Here is a 5,476-nt window from a genome sequence, read left to right on the forward strand (position 1 = left end):
ATTATAGCAATGCGTTCTGCAGCTCCCCAGGAAATTACCTTCTCCCATAGTGTACGTTTGCAAAGACGAATGCGTCCGTAACTGCGAGTGCAGAAATAGTGGTCTAATCTGCTCAAGCATAATAGTACAGTGCAATTAGACATAAACCTCAACATCCAAAGTAAAAGTTTCCCTTCAACTCCAAATTGTTGTATACTGTCCACATATTGTTTGGTAAAAAGTTACACCGTTTTCAGCGTCGGGTTTTGAGGGGAGGGGGGGGAGAAGTTGTTAAATTAGTAGTTTTATCAGTTTTTCGGAAATATTTAGACACCTATGGGATTTAGCGCAAAAAGTGCAATATACAAAATAATCTACACTAAATTACGAACAAAATGGTACTAAACATTATTTTGTTAAGTGAACGGTTCCAGAGTTACGGAGAGTGAAAAAGTAGAAAATTTTCATTTTTAAGATTTTTAATGAAAAATGAAATTACAACTACTACGTTCACAGAAATAACTAAACAATTTTAATAAAAAGTGATATTTTACAGTTGTATTGTAGTCTAAAAGAAGTTAAGAGGCACCACATGGGTTATAGTCTAAGATCCCACTAGGCTTGACCTACCCTCATCGAGTTTCCTAAAATAACTACCATATAAGAAGAGTAAAAGTTGTAAATAAAACGTGAAAGTAAGAATTTCTACCTCTTTCACGTGAACTAATCAGAATTGCCAGGGGTTGAAAGGTGCCTGAAAATGAGTAATTTACCCTCATCGAGTTTCAGAAAATCGCTACCATGAATGAAGAGCAAAAGATGGAAATAAAACGTTAAACTAAGGTTGCCTACGTTTTTCGGTTCCCTAATCAATATTGTCAGGGGATAAAAGGTTTCCAATGAGGCAGATAACTTACCCCTCATCGAGTTTCCCGGAAATTTTTGTCATAAATGAAGAGTAAAAGCTGTAAATAAAACGCTAAAGTCAGGTTGTCTAACTTTTTTCGGTCCCTAAGCAGGGTTGCCAGAGACTAAAAAGTGCCTAAAAATGAGTAATTTTCCCTCATCGAGTTTCCAAAAATTGTTGCTATAAATGAAGAATAAGAGCTGTAAAGAAAACGAGAAAGTAAGGTAGCGTGTGTGAACTAATTAGGTTTGCCAGAGGCTAAGAGGTGCCCAAAAATGGGAAATTTACCCTCATCCAGTTTCCACATAAAATATATAAAACAAATGTAAGTAAAAATATTACAAAAACAATGGTATAGGGTTGCCTAAGTAAAAGTACTCCAATCATAGGGTTGTCGCTATTCAAAGTTTCAATATTGAAACTTCGACTCAATCAAACAATTGACTAAATCGATGTAACTATCAACTAAAGTGAATTTCAATTAACGCTAAGAACAAAGTGGGCCTTATTTCTCTCCTTACAATGCACTTGCGAAGAGGCGGTTGTACAGTTCATCAAGCATCAGGTAACGTCGACTTATTAACAGTTTTAAAAGCTATTGGTAAAGCTAAGACTGGAGTTGAATTTTGTGTGATTGGTGATGATACGGACTTAGTAGTCTTGTTGACTGTTCACACACCATCAGAAAACAAATTGAAAATGGTAGTACCAAAGAAAGGCAATCATCAGGAAAAGGTGTACACTATTTCGGACATTCAGCGAGGCATTGGAGATATGAAAGGTGTACAATTAGCAATGTACGCCTTCACAGAATGTGAAACTGTATCATTTATCTACAAGGGAAAAATTTCACCGTATAGAAAAAGCGCAAGCCAACAACGCTCTTCGTATGAAGCATCTAGTCTTTAGCAGTCTCAAAGCTGACCCCAGTGCAGTGGCTGACGGATTGAGAAGAAATAAAATGGAAGAAGTGAAGACTTTCATTCATGAAACCAAGGCCCCAAGTCACGTGATGGATTTTAAAGCAAAGCATTGGTAGAAATCAGGTCTCTTTCGCTTGTTTCACGCAAAATATGCCAACCATTTGTCGTTGTTGACTCACGGGACTTGGGGTCTCCGGTTCAGATTTTGCTAAACCAATGATTGGACTTGCTTCCTCCATTTTAATTCCTGCTCTATGGGCTGACGCAGGAAAGCATTCCCTTTTTGCGATGTTTGGAGCCAAGAATACTGAATATCTACACAGTTTTCGCTACCAGTGTTACTTGCAGGCTATTGCAAAGCAGCCCATATATTCATTGTTCAAGTTGGCTGCACTATCCACCACTTCAGCAGCTTCCATGCAGCATTCATATAGAACATAAAACCAGTTCCATTAGTAGCTGGATGAGAAAAAGAATGCTCCAGTGGGGGTGGAAGAAGATTAGTGAACACTTGAAACCACAATTATAGCAATGCGTTCTGCAGCTCCCCAGGAAATTACCTTCTCCCATAGTGTACGTTTGCAAAGACGAATGCGTCCGTAACTGCGAGTGCAGAAATAGTGGTCTAATCTGCTCAAGCATAAGCAGTAATTGCTCAGGTTTAGGATGTATTCACAGGGACACCAATATCATAGACGAAGATCTAGAAGAGGACGGTGCTATGTTTGAAGAGGATTGAATGCTGGTGAATACCTTTTATCACACACAGTATGTCGCATTTAACGTTCTACATTTTAATTAAATATTAGTATTGAACTCAGTTTAGGAACTTCAAAAAGTTTGATAAAATATGGTTGCAATATACAGACAAATATGCCTATTTTCTAAAGAAAAAACTTCAAAATCTGCACTTTTTATCATTAAAAATGATATAATTATAAACCATAATTGTTAAGCACATTTTTATATTTAAAAATCATCTATGTTGAAAATATATTCATTCTTACTGCGGCATTGTCTAGAGAAAGTTCGGGTTTCTCCGTGCCACAGATATATACAGTCACGCGGCCAATGAAATGCTCTTTTCCCTTAAAAGTAGAGCCCCTTGAGTAGGTGGTGAGGTTGTCGTTCCCTCAAGGGCTTATCACAAACATACCACCGGCCGCTACAATCGTAATTTGCTTTTACAAAACACAATTCATACAAAAAATTGGTTTCCTTAGTGATAATAAATATTTATTCCGAAAAATCTAAAAAAAATACAAAAATTTTCTATTATTACACCCTCCGTAACTCTGGAACCGTTCACTTAACAAAATAATGTTTAGTACCATTTTGTTCGTAATTTAGTGTAGATTATTTTGTACATTGCACTTTTTGCGCTAAATCCCATAGGTGTCTAAATATTTCCGAAAAACTGATAAAACTACTAATTTACCAACTTCTTCCCCCCCTCCCCCTAAAACCCGACGCTGAAAACGGTGTAACTTTTTACCAAACAATATGTGGACTGTATAGAACAATTTGGAGGTGAAAGGAAACTTTTACTTTGGATGTTGAGGTTAGGCCTTTTTTTGGTCTATTTGCACCGTACTAATAGGTAATCGTTTTCTTTTCTTGATTAAAACAATTTCAATGTTTACCAGACCCAATCTATACGTTTGGTTAAAACACTTTCACAGTGAAATTCGGCAAGTGGAGACCTACGTTACTTTTTAAAGCACACCTTTAGTCACGCAAGCTCTTGCGTTACATGTGTTACAGGCCATCTTTCTTAGATGTAGTTGGTGTAAATATAGGCTTCTTGTTAAAGGGTGCGCATAATTATACCACCTCTTTTAAAACAACAAAAATTATTTCTCAAGCAATGCAACTGTCATCTGTCATGATGGAAAGTTCTTTGAAGGCACTGTGAAGGTTCTCTGAAGGGTGAAATGTGTTATAAGCCCAATGTGGGCACACTCAGATAGTGCCGGGGCTGAAAAAGTTCTCTGAAGGGTGAAATGTGTTACAAGCCCAATATGGGCACACTTAGATAGTGCCGGGGCTGAAAAAGCCAGTTATATTTGCAATTTCTGTAAACATTTTTACCCTGTAAAAAATTCTCTACAATTTTGTATAGATTTATCCTGTTATTAAATTATTTTTGGTGACACTGCTCTTTTTTAAAACTTTTTGTAAATCGTCGTTTTTGAAATGAAACCACTGATATTAATCATTGTTTTGCCTTCTCGCATTTAAAATAATTGTTAATGAAAGAAAAACAAATCTAGAAATTTTCTTATTGAAAGTAACTTTAAATCAAAAACAAAAGAGGTTGCCTATATTAACACGTTTTCCTTTCTCTATCTTATGTAACAATTTATAAAATTATTTTATTTAATCTAGACTGTTTTTTTTCCGTACGATCTATTAAAAATTCTTTCAGGCATTTATTTTTTTTAATCTATTTTTTACTTTGACTCAAAAATGCTCTAATGTTTTTTTTTTTTTTTTAAGCAATCGAGGAATAACTTTCTCAGGGGTGCCCACCTAGGGGAGGGGGGGGGGGGGGTTCATGGCACAGACTGAGCCCTTGAAATTTTTAGGAGGGTTGTTTTTAGGGGTATTTTTCACTTTTCGGAGGGGGGGGGGCACCTGACTTTCGTGTGTTTCATTGATATGGATTTCTACATACTGACGATTCCACAACGTCCATATTATTAAGCACATATTCCTTCTCAACATGAATGCAATGGGTTCTTTAAAATTGGTATTCCTTACAACACTCAATGTTGTAATTTGTATAATATTTACAAAAAAAAAAATGTGCAAATTCCTGCATATTGCATTTGAAATTTTAGTGAAACCAATTTTATGTTTCATTGAAAGAGCTTTTGAAAAGGCCATAAAAAAAAACATTATCCTTCCCAAACATAATTTAATCAAAAATACTTTTATTGCCTTGAATTAATTAACAAACTACGACAGCACTGCCAGATAGCATATCTCAACTCCTGGTTGTGGCATCATGTCGATAAAATCACGGTCATTACTTTGACTGCAATTACAATGGAGAATGTATCAATACCGGTAATAAAAACTTACGGTTTTATGTGCTTCAGCCAATAATTTCTGCCCATAATTAATCAATAGATTTCCCAGTGGTATTGAAAACCATTGATTTCGTCAACGTACATAGAATAAACTTAATCTTTTCAATCTGATCTTTATTGTAATGGCGGTACTAAAACCATTCCAACCACTCAACTCGCAGCAGTAAATTAGTTCAACCGAAGATTGCGAAGAAATTTCTGAGAACATAACCACTATTGGCATAAAATCCATTGACATGCGTCGAATCTTTTACACTCCTATAAATAACTTTTATGACATAATGTCTATTGTAATGAGAGCACTAAAATCTTCCCCCGTGCAACTGTTAATTTGTCATCTCATCAGCATTGGTAAAATTTCCTCGAACTAACATCGTGAAATTCATCACATCGTTTGCCCCAAGAACAGATGGCCCTCTATTTGGATGGTTTTTTTGAGTCGCATTGGCATTTAACCGTCTTTCCTCGGCTTTTAATTTCTCTGCCGCCAATGATGACGAACGGGAGCCTCCATCGTAATCTTCGACAGGGGTCAAATTTATCGGGTGTGGCCGAACGAAATAAAATTAGGC

Source organism: Uloborus diversus, chromosome 7, assembly GCF_026930045.1.
Source record: "Uloborus diversus isolate 005 chromosome 7, Udiv.v.3.1, whole genome shotgun sequence".
Lineage (NCBI taxonomy): Eukaryota > Metazoa > Arthropoda > Arachnida > Araneae > Uloboridae > Uloborus > Uloborus diversus.